At 30.4% G+C, this 24,567-nt stretch overlaps 1 protein-coding gene and 1 long non-coding RNA gene across 2 annotated transcripts in view; both read left to right on the forward strand.

Moving 5' to 3' along the window:
• Positions 1-14,139, forward strand: part of LOC126265762 (uncharacterized) — a 153,263-nt gene extending 139,124 nt beyond the window's left edge. The window contains exon 5 of the long non-coding RNA XR_007548237.1: positions 14,018-14,139. This is a non-coding gene — a long non-coding RNA (uncharacterized LOC126265762). The remainder of the gene's footprint in view (positions 1-14,017) is intronic.
• The window catches only part of LOC109605805 (FAD synthase), a 199,285-nt gene that overhangs the window by 141,070 nt on the left and 33,648 nt on the right, over positions 1-24,567 (forward strand). The window lies entirely within an intron of this gene.

Genomic DNA, 24,567 nt, shown 5'->3' on the forward strand with positions numbered 1-24,567 from the left:
TTGTATAATAAACTTTGTAAATAATAGTTGTTGTGCCTTAATATATTTGGTAGTGAACTATTTAAAAGGTAATTTGAAACATTGTCATTTTCGCACTCGAAGAATGTAAAATGGTGTAAACCCTTAATTAAACACCCTTGTTGTTAATAATATAGCAAGCCTGTAAATCCAATCTATGAACAACACAACCTGATTGTGAGCAAATTAACGTGCTCGTCATCGTCGGTACGACACAAAGTCAAAACACACTTAATTGTGTACCGTAGCCCCGAGTTACATTTAACATTACGCAGGGGTGTGGTTGAGTTTCGGGGGTGAATAAACTTTTCTATATCGACCTGCCCCAGGGTTTTGAGGAAGGAACACGGGACGAAAATGTTTTTAAAATTTACAGACTCGGCGGGCGATCGCGACGAGACTTCCCGACATGTTCGCGGCCATCGGCCGTTGGTTTGATGTGTGGGGCCGATTTTCGGGAATGTCGCGAAATTTACCGGCGGTTACGTGGACGATTACGGCGCTGTCGCCGGGCCACCCCCGGCATTATTCGGGGGGAACGACCTGTGTTTTTGTAATGTGGTGCGTTTGGTTGCGTCGGGTGAATTTTTTGTTGCGGCTTTATTAAATTAAGGGACGGCGACGTGTGACGAACAAAAGTATAAGCACACTAAAAAAATGAATAATATACTGTTTATAAAAAGTTAAAATTTGGAAACAGATAAAACAGAAGAAAATCTAAATATTTGACTTCTTAATAAAATATACACTAGACTGTTTCAAAAAAATCGACAATTTTTTTTTTTATTTATATCGAAAATCTTGTTGGAAATGGTAAAAAAAATACTGTGAAAGTTACAACTCTTAATATTAATATTAAGAGGTGCCGCATCGTAAATTTTAATTCCCCGTTTAAATAACACGGGAACGGTGTTCTCTTGGATTTTGAAATTTTTTAACTCTCGTTAGAGATAATATTTCAAAATGATCAAAACAGATTTTTATAGAAAATTTAACGCTCTACAAAAAATGTTTCTTACAGTTTTTTGATATATTCATTTTTTCAAAAATTATTTAACATTGAAGTTGGATTGATTTACAATTTTGACATTTTTCTCATTTTCTGACGCAACCATCAACTTTATGGGAAAATTTTATATAACATTTTTTGTAGAGAATTCAATTTCCTATAATTTAACTCCGAAAAAGTTTTTGATATTTTTTACAGATCATAAGTTATCTGCAGAAAACTAAATGTTATTTTACTGCTTAAAATTAAGCATTTTATTTAAATAAATAGATTTTTACTAAAAAATTGATTGTTTATTATAATCAAAGTAGTATATATCGTTACACTAACAGACTTTTACTACAATTTGGCAATTTTTTTCTGTATTCACTTATAACTAGCAATAAGTGTTTCATGAAAAATGAAGAGCAGTTACAATACTTATTGGCAGTTATAAGTCAATACAGAAAAAAATTGCCAAATTGTAGTAAAAGTCTGTTAGTGTAACGATATATACTACTTTGATTATAATAAACAATTAATTTTTTTAGTAAAAATCTATTTATTTGAATAAAATGCTTAATTTTAAGCAGTAAAATAACATTTATTTAGTAAAATTTTTAGTTTTCTGCAGATAACTTATGATCCGTAAAAAATATCAAAAACTTTTTCGGAGATAAATTATAGGATAATGAATTCTCTATAAAAAATGTTATATAAAATTTTTCCATAAAGTTGATGGTTGCGTCAGAAAATGAGAAAAGTGTCAAAATTTTAAATCAATTCAACTTTAATGTTAAATAACTTTTGAAAAAATGAATATATCAAAAAACTGTAAGATACATTTATTGTAGAGCGTTAAATTTTCTATAAAAAACTGTTGTGGTCATTTTGAAATATTATCTCTAACGAGAGTTTAAAAATTTAAAAATCCAACAGAACACCGTTCCCGTGTTATTTAAACGAGAAATTAAAATTTACGATGCGGCACCTCTTAATATTAATATTAAGAGCTGTAACTTTCACAGTATTCCTTTTACCATTCCGAACAAGATTTTAGATATAAATAAGAAAAAAAAAATTGTCGATTTTTTTGAAACAGTCTAATATACACCCATAAATTTAAATTTTAAAAATAATATATAAGTTGTTTATAAAATAGTTGAATGAAGAAAATCTAAGTTTTTTCTTAAGAAAATATACCCCCATAAATCTAAATTTAAAAGATTCTTCTTAAGAAAATACAGTCCTATAATTTTAATACTAAAAGTTCTAAGTTTTCACTTCTATCGACACTCTCTATAACTGCCAACTTTAAATTTTTTTTAAATAGAAGTTGATTAATCAGAAAACTATTTCCTGATACAAATTTGTTAAACATACAGAGTAATTTAAATTTACACAAAATTAAAACACCATCAAAACACACACAGTTTATTATAATCATCGAAACAATTTAATTCGAATTTGTTTCAAATGCACGTTTAAAACAAGTATTTAAGGCCCGCGGTCTGTTTTCCTTCGTACGCCATTGGTATTTGAACGTTTGTAATAAGCACTTTGCTGATTGGATACAGTTCATAAATACATGGATTAGATTAAATGTTGATGAGCTTTACGTCTAACCCCTCCCGTCCGCAAAACCCTCTCCGCACAACACACAGTCGGTCGCCATGGCGAACGCTAAATTATATTAACGGAAATAATTACGTGAATAACAGGAATTTTGGAATCCAGCAGGAGACTCGGCTCGCTCCAAGAATAGTTAGGCAGCAACACCTTAATTGCAGTTTTATATTTATCGTTCGGGTGGTTTAATTATTGCAAGTGATTTATGTCCGGTGCATAATATAATTTCGTTCGTGTGTGTACGGATAAAAAGGGGGTACGCAACAAGAGGTACGAACCGGGACAGGAACAGTATCGAACGAAAGGGGGTCGGACGGGGGAAATGGAAAGGTGCATTTTCAATAGAGAAATACTCCATAAAACAAATTATATAAGCAAATTCGATTATTTAAATCCTTTTGAAATTTATTTCGATTTTCCTTTGCGCCGCTATATTTACGAAATGCAAATTGTAATCGTACAGACAGAGATGGACGTGTGCGAAAGGAACGGAGAGGGAACGATCGAAAAGCGAACAGCCAAAATATTTTACTCTCTTGGTTTTTTTTCGTCGCTCAGGTTTTCTATTGTCGAACAATCGATCTGTCTATCGTTTCATTCGCCTTTTTTTCGACAACGATCATCCAGTGTCAAGTGTAATCTATTTCCATCGTTTCGGGGTCTCTTTCGTTTGTGTCTATTTAAGGGTAATTTTTTTCAAGTAACTTCTAGGTTGTGTCTTCTTTTTTAGCTAAGATGTAATGTTGTGTCTATCATGCGATATCAACTCTATAGAAAACTTGGGGAATCATGTTAATAACCAAATCCGGCTCCTCAAAAAAATTCATGAAGCTTGTAGGAATATAGATTTGTCGTATATTCGAAAAATGGTCGAGTGTTTGTCACTAAGTCAAAATTATAAAACAAAAAGAAGATTTAATTATTATAAATACCTTTACTTTACTTTACTTTAGTTTACTATCTTGGTTTTTTTTTCCTCGCCCAGGTTTTGTATTGTCGAACAATCGATCTGTCTATCGTTTCATTCGCCTTTTTTTCGACAACGATCATCCAGTGTCAAGTGTAATTTATTTCCATCGTTTCGGGGTCTCTTTCGTTTGTGTCTATTTAAGGGTAATTTTTTTCAAGTAACTTCTAGGTTCTGTCTTCTTTTTTAGCTAAGATATAATGTTGTGCATATCATGCGATATCAATTCTATAGAAAACCTGGGAAATCATGTTAATAACCATATTCGGCTCCTCAAAAAAATTCATGAAGCTTGTAGAAATATAGATTTGTCGTATATTCGAAAAATGATCAAGTGTTTGTCACTAAGTCAAAATTATAAAACAAAAAGAAGATTTAATTATTATAAATACCTTTACTTTACTTTACTTTATTTTACTATCTTGGTTTTATTTCCTCGCCCAGGTTTTCTGTTGTTGAGCAATCGATCTGTCTATCGTTTCATTCGCCTTTTTTTCGACAACGATCATCCAGTGTCAAGTGTAATCTATTTCCATCGTTTCGGGGTCTCTTTCGTTTGTGTCTATTTAAGGGTAATTTTTTTCAAGTAACTTCTAGGTTGTGTCTTCTTTTTTAGCTAAGATATAATGTTGTGTCTATCATGCGATATCAACTCTATAGAAAACCTGGGAAATCATGTTAATAACCAAATCCGGCTCCTCAAAAAAATTCATGAAGCTTGTAGGAATATAGATTTGTCGTATATTCGAAAAATGGTCGAGTGTTTGTCACTAAGTCAAAATTATAAAACAAAAAGAAGATTTAATTATTATAAATACCTTTACTTTACTTTACTTTAGTTTACTATCTTGGTTTTTTTTTCCTCGCCCAGGTTTTGTATTGTTGAACAATCGATCTGTCTATCGTTTCATTCGCCTTTTTTTCGACAACGATCATCCAGTGTCAAGTGTAATTTATTTCCATCGTTTCGGGGTCTCTTTCGTTTGTGTCTATTTAAGGGTAATTTTTTTCAAGTAACTTCTAAGTTGTGTCTTCTTTTTTAGCTAAGATATAATGTTGTGCATATCATGCGATATCAACTCTATAGAAAACCTGGGGAATCATGTTAATAATCAAATTAGGCTCGTCAAAAAAATTCACGAAGGTTGTAGGAATACAGACTTGTCGTGTATTCGAAAAATGGTCAAGTGTTTGTCACTAAGTCAAAATTATAAAACAAAAAGAATATTTAATTATTATAAATACCTTTACTTTACTTTACTTTAGTTTACTATCTTGGTTTTTTTTCCTCGCCCACGTTTTCTATTGTCGAACAATCGATCTGTCTATCGTTTCATTCGCCTTTTTTTCGACAACGATCATCCAGTGTCAAGTGTAATTTATTTCCATCGTTTCGGGGTCTCTTTCGTTTGTGTCTATTTAAGGGTAATTTTTTTCAAGTAACTTCTAGGTTCTGTCTTCTTTTTTAGCTAAGATATAATGTTGTGCATATCATGCGATATCAACTCTATAGAAAACCTGGGAAATCATGTTAATAACCAAATTCGGCTCCTCAAAAAAATTCATGAAGCTTGTAGAAATATAGATTTGTCGTATATTCGAAAAATGATCAAGTGTTTGTCACTAAGTCAAAATTATAAAACAAAAAGAATATTTAATTATTATAAATACCTTTACTTTACTTTACTTTAGTTTACTATCTTGGTTTTTTTTTCCTCGCCCAGGTTTTGTATTGTCGAACAATCGATCTGTCTATCGTTTCATTCGCCTTTTTTTCGACAACGATCATCCAGTGTCAAGTGTAATTTATTTCCATCGTTTCGGGGTCTCTTTCGTTTGTGTCTATTTAAGGGTAATTTTTTTCAAGTAACTTCTAGGTTCTGTCTTCTTTTTTAGCTAAGATATAATGTTGTGCATATCATGCGATATCAATTCTATAGAAAACCTGGGAAATCATGTTAATAACCATATTCGGCTCCTCAAAAAAATTCATGAAGCTTGTAGAAATATAGATTTGTCGTATATTCGAAAAATGATCAAGTGTTTGTCACTAAGTCAAAATTATAAAACAAAAAGAAGATTTAATTATTATAAATACCTTTACTTTACTTTACTTTATTTTACTATCTTGGTTTTATTTCCTCGCCCAGGTTTTCTGTTGTTGAGCAATCGATCTGTCTATCGTTTCATTCGCCTTTTTTTCGACAACGATCATCCAGTGTCAAGTGTAATCTATTTCCATCGTTTCGGGGTCTCTTTCGTTTGTGTCTATTTAAGGGTAATTTTTTTCAAGTAACTTCTAGGTTGTGTCTTCTTTTTTAGCTAAGATATAATGTTGTGCATATCATGCGATATCAACTCTATAGAAAACCTGGGGAATCATGTTAATAATCAAATTAGGCTCGTCAAAAAAATTCACGAAAGTTGTAGGAATACAGACTTGTCGTATATTCGAAGAATGGTCAAGTGTTTGTCACTAAGTCAAAATTATAAAACAGAAAAAAGATTTAATTATTATAAATACCTTTACTTTACTTTACTTTATTTTACTATCTTGGTTTTATTTCCTCGTCCAGGTTTTCTATTGTTGAGCAATCGATCTGTCTATCGTTTCATTCGCCTTTTTTTCGACAACGATCATTCAGTGTCAAGTGTAATCTATTTCCATCGTTTCGGGGTCTTTTTCGTTTGTGTCTATTTAAGGGTAATTTTTTTCAAGTAACTTCTAGGTTGTGTCTTCTTTTTTAGCTAAGATATAATGTTGTGTCTATCATGCGATATCAACTCTATAGAAAACCTGGGAAATCATGTTAATAACCAAATCCGGCTCCTCAAAAAAATTCATGAAGCTTGTAGGAATATAGATTTGTCGTATATTCGAAAAATGGTCGAGTGTTTGTCACTAAGTCAAAATTATAAAACAAAAAGAAGATTTAATTATTATAAATACCTTTACTTTACTTTACTTTAGTTTACTATCTTGGTTTTTTTTTCCTCGCCCAGGTTTTGTATTGTTGAACAATCGATCTGTCTATCGTTTCATTCGCCTTTTTTTCGACAACGATCATCCAGTGTCAAGTGTAATTTATTTCCATCGTTTCGGGGTCTTTTTCGTTTGTGTCTATTTAAGGGTAATTTTTTTCAAGTAACTTCTAAGTTGTGTCTTCTTTTTTAGCTAAGATATAATGTTGTGCATATCATGCGATATCAACTCTATAGAAAACCTGGGGAATCATGTTAATAATCAAATTAGGCTCGTCAAAAAAATTCACGAAGGTTGTAGGAATACAGACTTGTCGTGTATTCGAAAAATGGTCAAGTGTTTGTCACTAAGTCAAAATTATAAAACAAAAAGTATATTTAATTATTATAAATACCTTTACTTTACTTTACTTTATTTTACTATCTTGGTTTTTTTCCTCGCCCAGGTTTTCTATTGTCGAACAATCGATCTGTCTATCATTTCATTCGCCTTTTTTCGACAACGATCATCCAGTGTCAAGTATAATCTATTTCCATCGTTTCGGGGTCTCTTTCGTTTGTGTCTATTTAAGGGTAATTTTTTTCAAGTAACTTCTAAGTTGTGTTTTCTTTTTTAGCTAAAATATAATGTTGTGCATATCATGCGATATCAACTCTATAGAAAACCTGAGGAATCATGTTAATAACCAAATTCGGCTCCTCAAAAAAATTCATGAAGCTTGTAGGAATATAGATATGTCGTATATTCGAAGAATGGTCAAGTGTTTGACACCAAGTCAATATTATAAAACAAAAAGAAGATTTAATTATTATAAATACCTTTACTTTACTTTACTTTATTTTACTATCATGTTTTTTTTTCCTCGCCCAGGTTTTCTATTGTCGAACAATCGATCTGTCTATCGTTTCATTCGCCTTTTTTTCGACTACGATCATCCAGTGTCAAGTGTAATCTATTTCCATCGTTTCGGGGTCTCTTTCGTTTGTGTCTATTTAAGGGTAATTTTTTTCAAGTAACTTCTAGGTTGCGTCTTCTTTTTTAGCTAAGATATAATGTTGTGTCTGTCATGCGATATCAACTCTATAGAAAATCTGGGGAATCATGTTAATAACCAAATTCGGCTCCTCAAAAAAATTCATGAAGCTTGTAGAAATATAGATTTGTCGTATATTCGAAAAATGATCAAGTGTTTGTCACTAAGTCAAAATTATAAAACAAAAAGAAGATTTAATTATTATAAATACCTTTACTTTACTTTACTTTATTTTACTATCTTGTTTTTTTTTCCTCGCCCAGATTTTCTATTGTCGAACAATCGATCTATCATTTCATTCGCCTTTTTTTCGACAACGATCATCCAGTGTCAAGTGTAATCTATTTTCAACGTTTCGGGGTCTTTTTCGTTTGTGTCTATTTAAGAGTAATTTTTTTCAACTAACTTCTAGGTTGTGTCTTCTTTTTTAGCTAAGATATAATGTTGTGTCTATCATGCAATGTCAACTCTATAAAAAACCTGGGGAATCATGTTAATAACCAAATTCGACTCCTCAAAAAAATTCATGAAGCTTGTATGAATATAGATTTGTCGTATATTCGAAAAATGGTCGAGTGTTTGCCACTAAGTCAAAATTATAAAACAGAAAGAAGATTTAATTATTATAAATACCTTTACTTAACTTTACTTTAGTTTACTATCTTGGTTTTTTTTTCCTCGCCCAGGTTTTCTATTGTTGAACAATCGATCTGTCTATCGTTTCATTCGCCTTTTTTCGACAACGATCATCCAGTGTCAAGTATAATCTATTTCCATCGTTTCGGGGTCTCTTTCGTTTGTGTCTATTTAAGGGTAATTTTTTTCAAGTAACTTCTAGGTTGTGTCTTCTTTTTTAGCTAAGATATAATGTTGTGTCTATCACGCGATATCAACTCTATAGAAAACCTGAGGAATCATGTTAATAACCAAATTCGACTCCTCAAAAAAATTCATGAAGCTTGTAGAAATATAGATTTGTCGTATATTCGAAAAATGGTCAAGTGTTTGTCACTAAGTCAAAATTATAAAACAAAAAGAAGAGTTAATTATTATAAATACCGTTAAAAATGAATGTTGCTGTATTTATGTCTAGGTCAATTTAAATATTATATTTTAGCTATAATATCATAAATTATGTATTTTTGTAAAGCTTGATATTTTCTGACATTTTAAAGACTTCCTCAAACGACCAAATATCAATCTTCATAAATATTTCAGAAATATTCAGTCACATTATATATTTCATCTCTTTAACGTCCGGTCCGGATTTTTGCGTTCATCCAAAAAAAAAAAAAAAAAAAAATTAAAATGCTTACCGCATTATGGAAAAAAAATTAAACCGGAATTAAATCTTGCGGCGTTAAATTGTTAATTTAAATTTCCTATGCATGCCTGTGAAATCGCAAATGCTCTCCGATCCTCCCAAGCCCCCACAGATGAATCAATATATAATACAAAACGTATTTTTTATTTCGACCTCGTTCCCCGCGGCTATGTTTAAAAATTTATATATTTCCAAGTTGAATAATTTCCTCCTTTTCGGTCGCATTTGAAAAATTAGGAGAAAAATTGAATGAACGAACGATCCCCCTCTTTTCGCCTATCGTGCATTATGAATTATTGAAATTTCGCACTGAAAAGTTATATGTAAGGGAAAATTGGCATATTTTTTTCCACTCAACTCAACTGCCAATCCCTTTTAGGATCGAGTCGGAATTGGGCATTAATTTCGGTAATATTTACGTTATAAACCTCAATTAAATTCCTCGTGTTGTTTTTAAATTAAATTTTTTTAACGTAATTAACGATAAATACCAACAGAGAAATTACATGACGGAAAGTTTATGACGAACACGAAATAAAAACAAAAGGACCGAAAGACACTCTCAAGAGCTGTTGCCGTGGGCCCACTGATTTATTATTTGAAACTCGAATTAATATTTAAATTTCATTAACTAAATATCGTATTATGGAAGAAATTAATTTCGGAAAACTTATTTCATAATTAAATACAAACAAACTTTCGTCCGGGCAAAGTCGGAAAATTTAATAATGATTCGTTTGAATTCGAGCAATGTTATTCTTTGCTTTCTTCTATTGCTAATGAAAGCAACTCTCTGCGAAATGATTAAATTTGGTTTTCTCTACTTAAGGCACCGCCTTTCGAGAATAAGATTCCATTTCGAGGGAGCTCGTTCCCCAAAATTCGAAATATAGAAACAACAAAAGAGGTAAATTATAAGTAAATTTAATAAATATGGGGAAAACTGGATTGCAATTAAAATTTTAACAATGGCCATTGTGTTTAATCGTTTAAGTGTAATATACTTAAGCGAGATTCCTTTGAACGTTGCAATTGTTTACAAGGATTGAATGTTTCGGCTTGAAACATGTTATTAAGCTTGTTCGTTATTCAAAAAATAAAACTGTTACTTAATTTGTAGATAATTTAAGTTTAACATTTAATAGCCAATAAGTAGTTGTAAAAAATATTAAATTAATTAATGTTTTGCACACGGTTCTCGTGGGAGTTTTTGGACCACCAAAAAGAATGTTTTGTTCTCACAGATTTTTAGATTTTATGAGTTTTTACTAATTTATCTTAGATATGGATCTCATAAAATTATCGTAAAATGTCTCGGTGTTTACTTTAGTCTGGTTCTCACAAGTTGTCTGCACATGTGGTTATTGTCGAACGTTATCCCCTACTGAACGACGGGGGTTTACTTCACAGTATCATTAAAATAAAATATTCAAGTATATTTTGTTTAATTAATCAGTAGGATTTTAGAGAATGTAGGAAATTTGATTTACAGTGATGGTCATTTTTAAAATATTAAATATTTTACCCAAAACTGTCTCTAATAATTCAATTATATTATGTAACAATTTTATGAGAAAATGATAATTTAGTGTAATCTATAATTTGAGCATTCGTCACCACAAGTTTGACATCAAACCATTCTTCTTTAATCTAGAACTAAGCAAAACGACTAAAAGAAACGAATCTGTGACTGATAACTTCCATAGATTACTACAAATTGTGTGAAATTATTTCTGTAGTTTATGATTCAAGTGTCAACTAATTTTTGACCACACTCCTTAATAAAAATCTTTTAACATCACCAGTAATTAAAAATTACTCAAATTGTAAACTTGTAAACTTTATCCTCATATTTCTATATTAATTAAAACAAATTCTCTATTTTACTAAATTCGAATATGAGAGTTCATGTAGTTTGCAATTAAAAATTCAAACCTGGCTTAGTAATTACTGTTGCATCGCGTTTTCTCTGCTTTCAATGTAAAAAGGATCCGATGCAGCTATATAAAAAGTGAACAGTTATTACGAAGATTTAACTAACCTGTTATTAACAACAATATTTATTGGAAATATTTGAGTTTACACGACTTTTATAATTCATCATGTTATTATGGAATCGTTGTAAATAATAAATGTACATTTCAACATGAAATAAATACATCTAAATGATGCATGCCCGTTAAACAAATATAATTTCGGCGTAAAATAAGCTTAACAGGCAAAAATGTTCAACTATTATGGATTCTTCCCGTGTGAGCTTTGAACCAAAAATAACCACGTATCTTAATTGGTGAATAAAATTTGTTTAGCAAACCCTAATGTACTACTGAATGTTTCTGTATCTGATAAGGCATAAAAAAATGAACAATTCTCATGTCAAGTGTAGATGTAATCATACAGAAATGTTCACTTGGGGATTTTCTGCACGAAAACGCTTATTAAAACATAAACATTACGTGCCATAAATTATACAAAGGCATTTTAATATGTTCCTTCGGAACAAATATGTTGGTGTCATACAAAAACGTTTTGAATACTTAATAAATTCGACGGCGCTCCGTTCCTTTATTCACGCCGTATAATGCAAAATGCATTCTTTTTACTCAAATTAACTAAAGTGGCGGAATTTTAAACAGTTTACGTATGTATTTGTCGATTGATGGACGCACGAGATTCTCCTGTTTCAGCTGAAAATGAGACACACGGAAAACAATACTGGGACTGACTCTGCAAAATAAATGGATAAACATTTTATTTGAACTTAACCAACATTAAATTTCTTCATTATAAATGATCAGAGATAAAATCTATAATAATAGATTAAATAAATATTTTAGTTGAGCTATAAATATTAAAACTAATACACCATTTAATTTGAATTTTCCTTAACAAAACAGTTAATTTATCCCAATTAATTTTGAGTTTCAGGTTTTAGGTTTATAGGTTAATATTTTAATACATTTTAATTTCAAATGATATTTAGATATTTCTATTAAGAACGGTTTCAAAAATCATTTGAATTTTGGATCTTGACACATACATATGAGTAATCTATGAAAATTGTCAACACAGTCGTTTGTGTCCTAAATTAAAGAAAGATGATTTAAAAGTCAGAGATAAAATCAATAATAAAAGATTAAATCAATATTTTAATTGAATTATAAATATTAATACTAATATATCATTTAATTTTTAATTACAAACTATCAAATTACTTATTGAAATTTAAGAAAACGGTTAATTAATTTTAAAACTCATAATTTAGATTTACTGGCTAATTAAGAAAGGCATTAAGAAAGGTTTCAAAAATTTTTAGAATCTAACCATACAACTTTACAGTAATCCATAAAAATTGTCATCATATATTTTTTCAAAATATTCGTTTTGTGTCTCACAATAGTCAAATATTAAATTTTTGGTAACAAATTTTCGGAGATAAAATTAATAATAATAGATATAATCAATATTTTATTTAGCTTTAAATATTAATATAAATTTAACAAATTTCTTATTGAAATTTACTAAAACATTGAATTTACCTTAATTAATTTTAAATATCAGGTTTACAGGTTAATATTTTAATTTGTTTTTAATTTTATGTGATATTAAGATATTTTTGTTAAGAATGTTTCAAAAGACACTTGATTTTTGGATCTTAAACCACTTTTTCACTAAAATGAGAAGTAATCCAACAAAATTGCTACTTTAGATTTGTTCAAGTCATTTTATTTAAAAAATAGTCTAATATAAATATTTTTATGATCAATGCTCAGAGATAAAGTTTATAATATAATAATAGATTAAATCAACATTTTAATTAACGTATAAATATTAATACTAATACTTTTAATATTTAATTACAAACTATCAAATTTCTTATTGAAATTTAACAATACAGTTATTTTATCTTAATTAATTTTAAATCTCAGGATTTAGGTTTACAGGTTATTATTTTTATTTTATTTTATTTTAATATGATATTAAGATATTTTTATTAATAAAAATATTCAAAAAACTTTTGACTTTTAAATTTTAAATTACAAGAATAATTTTTCAAAATTTACAGTAATGCATGAAAATTGTCATGATAGGTCTTTTCAAAATAGTTGTTTTATGTCCTAGAATAGTCAAATATTAAATTTTTGATAAATTGTCAGATATAAAATTAGTAATAATAGATAAATTCAATATTTTATTTAGTTATAAATATTAATACTAATACATCACTTAATTTTTAATTGCAAATTATCAAATTTCTTATTTGAATTAAAAAAAAACAGAAATTTATCTTTATTAATTTTGAATCTCCTAATTTAGGTATACAGGTTTATGTTTTAATTGGAAATTTCATGATATTATTGGAATAATTTAATAATATTTCTTAATTTCATTTCACATTAGGACATTTTTAATTACTTTAAAAAATATTTAATTATCAAATACAAATGATTAGAAATAAAATCTGTCATAACAATTTATTTCTACATGTTTACTTATATATTAACGTTAATACTTGTGAGCAATTGTTTAAAAGTAGTTTTAACGTTTGCCTCAAATGTTTTGCGGGTTCCATGACATTTTCGCAAAGCACAGTATATTTATTTGCAATGCGCTTTATAATTAAAAGCACACAATTTATTTTATACAAATTGTGTCGCCCGGAAAATCTGTACATTTCGTACTGCGGTTCGCTCATCATTTTTATAATTGTGAACAAACAAAGAGCGGGTGCGTAATTTTTGCAGATAATGTTTGCACAGCCGTTCTCCTATAAAAAAATGTAATGATATATGTACAATTTAATCAAAAACAAGAATAACATATTTTTTAAAACCGGCGCCCTGTTAATTCAGCATAAAATTTGCAAAAAAAAAAAAAAATACGCGACCCGACGTATCCGCACATACAACATAGACAAGAATTATGGTGGTGTTAAAAATTGCTGAATATGTTTATAATGTTTTTATAAATTTCGCATGAATGCGCCGTAGTTTTTTTGATTTATGTCAAAATAATAGAAAAAATGTTTTTTATAAAAATGTATGTACTGACGTTTTGTTCTGTTTACCTTTCAGGAGGTGTTCTTTGGCTGCGTAGGTAAGTATTGGGAATATTTGGTGTCGGGAAAAGGAATTTACGTTTTTAAGAGGTTCACCTAGTGGCAAATTTTGAAAAATTTAAATATTTTTGTAGTGAAAACTTCTTTAGCCGTATTGGGCACTTTTTGGTAGGGAAAAATCTTATCTTATGGGTTCGCGTCACCGACATGCTCGTCCTTCTTTTGTTAATAAATTCAGACAAAAAAAAAGTTGTTGATTTGGCTGGTAACCTCGGTTACTAGATCAACAAACTATGTGTCTGTCGGCGTTTCAAGAGGTACCCAAAAACTAGATCTTAAGAATAAAATCCTGGAACTAGAGGGTGAGTTACAGCTGTACATTTGAGAGCATTTTGAAATCTAGTAAAATTTTACTAACGCAGTGGTTTCTTTAAAGGGCTCCATCTAAGCCGGAAATGAGTTTGACGCTAATATCTATTACTATTTTCAAAGTGGAGGGTTCATAGAGGAGAATGTCGTCTGAAAGGAATCTCTATATTGAAATATTCGAAATTTTCAGGATCATCTTTATTTCTGATGTACTTTCAAGGAAAAAATCAGCGCCCAATTCTCTTACCATCTGTTACCAACGTGCTCAATTTTGTCGAAAATAATGGATCTTATTTATATCGAAAATCTTGTTGGAAATGGTAAAAAAAAATACTGTGAAAGTTACAGCTCTTAATATTAATATTAAGAGATGCCGCATCGTAAATTTTAATTTCCCGTTTAAATAACACGGGAACGGTGTTCACTTGGATTTTGAAATTTTTTAACTCTCGTTAGAGATAATATTTCAAAATGATCAAAACAGATTTTTATAGAAAATTTAACGCTATACAAAAAATGTCTCTTACAATTTTTTGATATATTCATTTTTTCAAAAGTTACTTAACATTAAAGTTGGATTGATTTAAAATTTTGACACATTTCTCATTTTCTGACGCAACCATCAACTTTATGGGAAAATTTTATATGACATTTTTTGTAGAGAATTCATTTTCCTATAATTTATCTCCGAAAAAGTTTTTGATATTTTTTACAGATCATAAGTTATCTGCAGAAAACTAAAAATTTTATTAAATAAATGTTATTTTACTGCTTAAAATTAAGCATTTTATTTAAATAAATAGATTTTTACTAAAAAAATTGATTGTTTATTATAATCAAAGTAGTATATATCGTTACACTAACAGACTTTTACTACAATTTGGCAATTTGCGTTCGCGTCACCGACATGCTTATATTGGTATATCTGTAGCTAAAATAGTGTTAAAAATCAAGTACATTGAAATTTAAGTAAATACAAATACTATCCATAAATAATATGATTGTATATTAATTGTTATTTCAATTTAAGTGTATTTATATTTTATCATGATCTTGTACAGCCCGTAATATATTTAAATAATAAAAAACATATAAACATGCATAAAATTGTTGCTCGGTGTGTCAATAAATGTGAAAACCAGATTGATGTTGACTTTATTATGTCATAATTTATGTGTTTATATAAATCTTTATATATTCTGACATTTTAAAGACTTACTCAAAGTTTAAAAGTTGCCCTCTTTGTTTCAGAGAAAATAATATTAAATATCTCGAAATTTACCAGAAATATCATTATATTTTAGCTAAAATTATTTTATTATGTATTTTTGTAAAGCTTGTTATATTTGAAGACGGGAAAAAAAAACGTAAACACTTTTTGTATATTTATTTAAAAATAGGTTTTTATTTATAATTGTTACAAAAAATCTTAAAAATGTTGTTATTTAAAAAAGTTAAAAGTTAATAAATTTGATGTTTGTTTATTTACAAAATTATAGGTGGTGCGTTAATTTCTTGGAACAGTGTTAGTTAAACGTACCATTCAAGATGAGTTTGTTTGCAAGACAAATTTGCACCAGTATTAACCAAAATAAATAAATGCAACGTAGAATTAAAATAAATAAAACAATTAGAAGCTTTCAAATAATATAGACAGTCATACAAAAATATAAAAATGTATTCGAATAAATCATGAATCGAAAATATAAATTACTGTATATAAAATATTCAATAAATTCATCTATAAAATAGCTTCACAATCATAAATATATTTCGTTTGCTTCGATCTAGTCGTCTGTGTCTGACAAACCAATTAAATCAATAAGCACTCAGGATACGGACCCTTGGAACTATAAATTTTTGAAAGGGGTTAACAGGAAGTTGTTAAAACACAAGGGACCATAGATTACGGCGGGGGAGATTTTCAAATTAATTACCTGAAGAGTGACAAAACAGAAAAAGGAAATGACGTCGCAGTGACATCGGCTGTTATAGGTCGAGATAAATACTTTAATGGCGTCCCTTGTCCCAATATTTATGATAAATGAATATTTTAATCACCCTTTCCCTTTTTATAATCCAATTTTTTGCGGCCATGTTCCCCCTAACTGTCATCCTCTAACATCCCCTCTTAATTAATATTATAAAAATGCCCTTAATCGACTGGTGTCAGGTACCTCGGTGGTGGTGAATTCCAATTGTACAATTTAAATTTTAATCGCATCCAAAGACGTTGTTGCATCTCAACAGATGATCCCCTGGGCTCCGTTATTATGTAAACGCATTTCAGTTCGAATGCGAACATCTTAACTAAAATATTCATATTTTATACTTAAGCCGTTCATAATTTATTAGCCATATATTTTAGTAGATAAGTATATTGGATTTTGGCGAGCAAGGGGACGGAATCCAATAAGCAAATACCGTTGGGGGACCCGCCAACCAGCACCCCCCCAGAAGACTTTCGGGAAACTTCTAAATAAAATCGCGCACAGAGAGAAAAGACCGGGACTTTCTTGTATTTAAATTCGGTTGTTGAAAACACTTAGAAGGCGAAATTTGATCCGGCGGGATTCGAAACCTGATTGGGGATTCAGCACGGTGTCCGTGATTTGTCAATAAGACTCCAGACTAACGAATTAACGCGAAGAAAAATAGGTGGTTATTTTCGAGGAGAGGTCCTCGTCAGCTCCCTCGAGTGAGTGTTTGATTAACGATGCACCTGAAGCTGTTTACTATTTAAATTTGCGTCGATTGTTAATTATATTTTGTCCAGTCGTCTTGTTGGGGCACGATAAAAAATTTAATATCCACTTACGTGCCCATTCGGCGTGTGTATGTGAAATGGAACTTTTCGAGAAACGAGTTCCTAATCATAAAATACAAGATATAAGGAGTATCAGGGTACCTGTGTTTCAATAAAGGGAAACGTAGATTAATAAAACGAAAGAATTTTTACATAACGTGGAACTCGTATAATACAACAGAGAACATTGTAGCATATTACAACACATTCAATTTTATTACAATATAAAAGATATAATACAAAAATGCTAAAGAAGAATATAATTTTATTATAGATTTTAATAACGCGTATGAGAAATGGCAGGTCATGTCAGGCCCGGACCGTCGCGAATTCTCCAAAGACTTCATAAATCCTCCCGGCATCAATTCGCAAAAGTTTAGTGTGTCTGTTGTCGGAGGGATGGGGGAAATATATTGAAAACGGTCCCAGTTTTTAACTAAAGGGGATGTGATTTATGTTACGCGAGACAGTTAAAAGCTGGAAAATTCATTCGCAACAAGAAATTGTGTTTTCCTTGACCCCATCTCGGAGGAACCATTCGGAATAAATATATGGTCTGGGGATTTCCGGAAATTTACATTGTGAAAATGTTTTTCTGTTGAATACAATCACCATTATAATTAGCAGATTTTTTTCAATATTCTAGTACTTGTAACTAAAAAAAATATTAACCTCAGTTTTGTCTTTTTGTTCAGAATTAAACCATTTATTATGTTAAAAAAATGGACAAAAATATGACCACAAAATATCTATACCATGTGGTGGATGAGGTAGAACAACCCATTTAATATATTGAAACTTCCTTTGAATCTCTTTCATCTTCTTTTAAACCTCCTGCAACCAAAATTTTGAGACTTCATCACTGACAGCATCTTCTCCAAATATATTGTGAATACGATCTTGTAAGTTCTGTCGATTTCAGCTAATTTTTGAATTTATAAAGCAAGTTTGTATGAATTATAGTACTTCTATACCCAATTTTTAACCCAAAATTGTATTAAATACAATGGGGAGCCTAAAATCAGTAATTGTTAAACTGATTTTACAAGTTTGATAGCTAAAGCAACAAAATTATGAGTCACGAAACAATGTAATGACTGGCCCAGTTCTAAACAAATTGCATGAGTATTTTGTACGAAATATTGCTTATTTTCTTCGATAATAGAAATTCCAGGACGATTTTGACGTTGGTCATCTTCAGTGCCACTTTTAAACCTCCTGCAACCAAAATTTTGAGACTTCATCACTGACAACATCTTCTCCAAATATATTGTGAATACGATCTTGTAAGTTCTGTCGATTTCAGCTAATTTTTGAATTTATAAAGCAAGTTTGTATGAATTATAGTACTTCTATATCCAATTTTTAACCCAAAAAATGTATTAAATACAATGGGGAGCCTAAAATCAGTAATTGTTAAACTGATTTTATAAGTTTGATAGCTAAAGCAACAAAATTATGAATCATGAAACAATGTAACGACTGGCCCAATTCTAAACAAATTGCATGAGTATTTTGTACTAAATATTGCTTATTTTCTTCGATAATAGAAATTCCAGGACGACTTTGACGTTGGTCATCTTCAGTGCCACTTTTAAACCTCCTGCAACCGAAATTTTGAGACTTCATCACTGACAGCATCTTCTCCAAATATATTGTGAATACGATCTTGTAAGTTCTGTCGATTTCAGCTAATTTTTGAATTTATAAAGCAAGTTTGTATGAATTATAGTACTTCTATATCCAATTTTTAACCCAAAAAATGTATTAAATACAATGGGGAGCCTAAAATCAGTAATTGTTAAACTGATTTTACAAGTTTGATAGCTAAAGCAACAAAATTATGAGTCACGAAACAATGTAATGACTGGCCCAGTTCTAAACAAATTGCATGAGTATTTTGTACGAAATATTGCTTATTTTCTTCGATAATAGAAATTCCAGGACGATTTTGACGTTGGTCATCTTCAGTGCCACTTTTAAACCTCCTGCAACCGAAATTTTGAGACTTCATCACTGACAGCATCTTCTCCAAATATATTGTGAATACGATCTTGTAAGTTCTGTCGATTTCAGCTAATTTTTGAATTTATAAAGCAAGTTTGTATGAATTATAGTACTTCCATACCCAATTTTTAACCCAAAAAATGTATTAAATACAATGGGGAGCCTAAAATCAGTAATTGTTAAACTGATTTTACAAGTTTGATAGCTAAAGCAACAAAATTATGAGTCACGAAACAATGTAATGACTGGCCCAGTTCTAAACAAATTGTATGAGTATTTTGTACGAAATATTGCTTATTTTCTTCGATAATGGAAATTCCAGGACGATTTTGACGTTGGTCATCTTCAGTGCCACTTTTAAACCTCCTGAAACCAAAATCTTGAGACTTCATCACTTACAGCATCTTCTCCAAATATATTGTGAATACGATCTTGTAAGTTCTGTCGATTTCAGCTAATTTTTGAATTTATAAAGCAAGTTTGTATGAATTATAGTACTTCTATATCCAATTTTTAATCCAAAAAATGTATTAAATACAATGGGAAGCTTAAAATCAGTAATTGTTGAACTGATTTTAAAAGTTTAATAGTTAAAGCAACAAAATCATGAGTGATTATGAGTATTTTGTACGAGATATTTCTTCGTTGGCAGAGGTTCCAGGACGACCTTGACGTTGTTCATCTTCAAAGTATTCATTAACAAAACCAAAATAGTAGGATATTATTTTATCTTCTAGATTTTGTATTAAAGGAAAATCTCTCAAACTTTCTTCAATCATTAAATCTGTAATATCAATTGGATTAGGATAACTTTTTTCTAAATTGTTAAAATATGTATATGAAATTGCTTTAAAAAATATTCTATGGCGTAAAAAATGGGACAAGAAAAGTGGAGAATTCTCCAAAATCTGCCACACTGTATTTAAATATAAATTAAAATTTCAGCGGCTGTATTTTCCTCCTGCCAAATTTTAACCACCTGTTTAGAGATATTTTTTATTAATAAAAATTATATAAGTAATATCTAATATATTAAACTAATTTACTGCCCCTAAACTGCCAAACGATTGACAAGACGACCGAACCAAATTGAGTGAGCCGATTAAATCAGAAAAACCGTCCCGTCCGACCGACACCCGATTCCGGTCCTGGTTTGGGGGCCCCCGTTGCCGGCCCGCCGGAGAACCGCCGCTCGTCGGGGACGGCGGGTGTGCGCGAGGCCGGGGGACGGTCCTACCCCAGAGTGGCGTGCGCCGCCACCGACGACGCACATACACGACGCCCGCCGCCGCCGACGACGCCGCTCGCTGTGCCGGTCCTTGGGCGTTTGACACTTCTTGCCCCCAAGGATCCGGGGAATCTTGCGTTTTCCTTTATTTCTACGGATTTTCCGACGCGCGGCCTCCCCACAAGCTTGTTCGACAACTGTTCCGTATTATGTATCTGTGTGCCGTTAATCACGCTCACCACTCCGGAGATCTTTTTGCCCATGATGTTATGATATTTTATGGGGACCCCGGAGGTACCGGCGACCGTTTGAGGCGAACGTGTGGTAATTTTAATGGGCCGGGTGATCACTCTTTCCTTTTACAGTTTTACAAGATTATTCGCTGCTTATATAATGGCGATGAAAAATCGGGATCTGTTTAAAGTTTTCAATAAAGAGGTGTTTGCCTGGGGCACTTAACAACTAACACAATATACAAGATCTAAATGTCTAAATAAATATTAGCACGGTTAACTTTCTATTTGAGAAATTTATGTAATAACACAATGATTACTTTCAACTTAACTTCCTATATACCGTAATTATTAACATTTGTTTAACTTATTAGTACATATTTGTAAAGTAATGCTGTTGAGCCAGTTTTCTCTGTTATTAGCTGCATTAAAATTTTATACATGTTACTAATAATAGTTAAAATGTTAAACCTATAACTTTAATGTTGAGTATTGATCCAACTTTATTTCCACGTTCTGTTCAAATGCAGAGGGAATAATATGAAAGAATAATTAAGGATAATGAAAATCAACTAAATTATTATGATTAAGTTTTAGTTTTACAATGTACATGTACCATTTGTATCAATTATATTTAATCATCATTTTAATTGCTATAAAAATACAAATTATTATTTCTCCAAAGTATATTACAACAAAGAAGAAACTGGTTTTAATTTTTATATCGTAAACTGAGTCTTAAACAGTTTACATAATCAAAAATGGAGAGAAACTAAAGAGACCCTTTGGCTTCTATTTTTACATTTAATCAGAAAGCTTTAGCTAGATTTAAAAGGGAAATTACTGGTAACAATGATTTGAAAACTTTAATTTATTATTGTTAATGTTATTACAAGGTACACAATTTTAAGATTTTGAAGTTGACTCAATTCTCTTACATCTTATACATTTTACATTTTAATACTTCTTCATGTATAAGCTACTTTTCTGAGCTGGAAATAATACTATTGTGAAAACATTATTTGAGGGATTTCTTAGTATATTCGTTTATATTTGTCTGAACAAAATGAACACAAAAATGGCAGATACAATTTTCCCATTATTGTTAAATTGTTTGATCATTTCACAAACCTTTTTATGTGTGAAATTTAGGAAAAGCTTCATTTTGAATGTAGGTATAAAATAAATTTATTTAATATTAATAAATTTATTGATTTTAATAAATTCTTTAAATGTCACATATATTTAAAAGGACATATTTTGAAATTAATTTTTAGTTATAATTCCTTTTTATTATTCCTCTTTTTAAATGCTTTTTGTCTTATATTTCTCAAATATGTTGTGGTACTTTTCTGAACTTTAATAAATTAAACTATTGTGAAATATTATCTAAGGGATTTCATAGTATATTCATTTTTTATGGCTGACTAAAAAGGACAGAAAAATGGAAGAAATTATTTTCCCACAATTATATTTGATAATTTTACAAACTTTTTTAATTTAAAATTAAAAAATTTATTGATTTTAATACATCCTTCAAATGTCACATATATAAAAGGACATATAATAAAAATTAATTTTTAGTTAACCTTCCTTTTTTGTTTTAAAAATTCTTCAAATAGCATACTTAAGAAAATTATACCTTTCTTTAAAAGCTTTTTTGTCGTACTTCTCAAATATGTTCTGTTACTTTTGTGGACCTTAATAAATAATATTATTATGAAATATTATCTAAGGAATTTCTTACTGTATGGCTAAGTAAACAGAAAAGAAAAATGGATAAAACTATTTTCCTTTTATTGTTAAATTGTTTGATCATTTTACATTTTTTTTTAAATATTATATTTAGGAAAAGCTTAATTTTAAATGTAAATATAAAATAAATTAACTTTAAATTAAAAAAATTATTGATTTTAATAAATCCTTCAAATGTCACATATATAAAAGGGCATATAATAAAGATTAATTTTTAGTTAACATTCCTTTTTTGTTTTAAAAATTTTTCAAATAGCTTACTTAAGAAAATTATTCCTTTCTTTAAAAGCTTTTTTCTTATACTTCTCAAATATGTTCTGATACTTTTATGGACCTTAATAAATAATATTATTGTGAAATATTATCTAAGGAAATCCTTACTGTATTCATTTTTATATGGCTGAGTAAATATAATAGAAAAATGATAAAACGATATTCCCATTATTGTTAAATTGTTTGATCATTTTACAATTTTTTGTATATATTATATTTAGAAAAACTTTATTTTAAATGTAAATATAAAATAAATTAAATTAAAATTAAAAAATATTATTGATTTTAATACATCCTTCAAATGTCACATATATAAAAGAATATATAATGAAAATTAATTTTTAGTTAACCTTTTTTGTTTTAAATAATGACATATTTAAGGTTCCTTATTTAAATGCTTTTTTTCTGGTATATAATCTGGTAATTTTCTGAATCTAATTAAATAATATTATTGTAAAATATTGTCTAAGGGATTTCTTACTACAATAATTTTATATGCTCAAATAAAATGAGCAGAAAAGTGGAAGGAATTAGTTTCCTTATTTATTATCCTGCTAAGGACATATTCTGAAAATTGTCCTTTACTTGTTCTTTCTTGCTTATTATAAAAATTGTTTAAATAGCATACTTAAGAAAAGCATTATTTTGAATGTTTCTTTGAGTGACTTTTTTATTATACTTGATAAATATTTTCTGGTATTTTTGTGGACTTTGACAAATAATGCAATTGTAATAAACATTATCTAAGGGATTTCTTTGTATATTCGTTTCCACATGATTGGCCAAAATGAACATAAAAATGGAAGAAATGATCTTGCCGAGAAATGTTTTTATCTCCCTGTATTCCCCAGATAACTGCGATATCGATAAAATTCGTGCACGTGCAAGTTTTCGTACACAAGGGGGAAATAGTTCAGATAGATTTTATGTACTTGTTACAGATGCCATGATAATGTTGCTGGAATAAATTGATTATTTGCTACTTCTCCAACGACGGTGATCTGTAACAAAAATACAAATTATAAAACAATTTAGAGTGATTATTTTTTGATGACGGCCGGAAAAACTGCGGCCGGCGCAATAAATAACTTTGTTGGGAGGCAGGCAAAGAATTCGCCGGGATAAAATATGATCGTCAGCGAAAGATTAAACATTATTTACATAAAGTAAACATGTAAAAAATTTAATTAGCGCCGGGGTCCGTCATTAAAAAATTCCTCGGCGTGACAGCCGCCAACGGCCGAGAGTTTTTGAAGTGAGCGTGTGTGCGGGCGTGTGTGATTGTGCTTGGGAAATGAAATTGTTAAGCATCTAGGCCCTGGACGCGGTCGTTATAAAAGTTATAAAATGAAATTTCCGGACCACAAAGCACGTCTGGGGGAGCGATGATATATAGGAACGCATTTTTTGCGTACTATTTATAATGAAAAGAATCAATGTTTGCGGTGCGAGGTTGCCGCGCTCCGACCCCCGACCGGCGACGGGCGAGCGTCGCGGCGGAATGCGCCCCCATCTGACAACGTCGGGCGGCGCGGGGGGCAGCCATCGATCCGACTGGCGGAGCCGCCGCCGCCGCGTGCGCTCTCTCTTGCTCCGGGACGCGCCGCCGACGGCCGGAGTCGACAGACAGGCCTCAATCACCAGCACCACTTCCGTCTTCGGGCGGGAGGCATTGGCCCAAAACGCTTTGACGTTATGCAAATCCGGCCCGGGCTGCGTGCCCACTTCGAAATGCGGCTTTCCCGACAAATGTGCGATCGTTGAGATTAGTCATTATCGTGCGTTTCTAATTTATTCATGGATGTTTCATGCACTTGTCTTTCTAAATCATTTTGAGCAAGACATTTTTGACTTGCCGAGTAAGGAGAGACGCAAATCGGTTATAACATCTTATC

This window comes from Aethina tumida, chromosome 5 (assembly GCF_024364675.1).
Source record: "Aethina tumida isolate Nest 87 chromosome 5, icAetTumi1.1, whole genome shotgun sequence".
Taxonomy (NCBI): Eukaryota; Metazoa; Arthropoda; class Insecta; order Coleoptera; family Nitidulidae; genus Aethina; species Aethina tumida.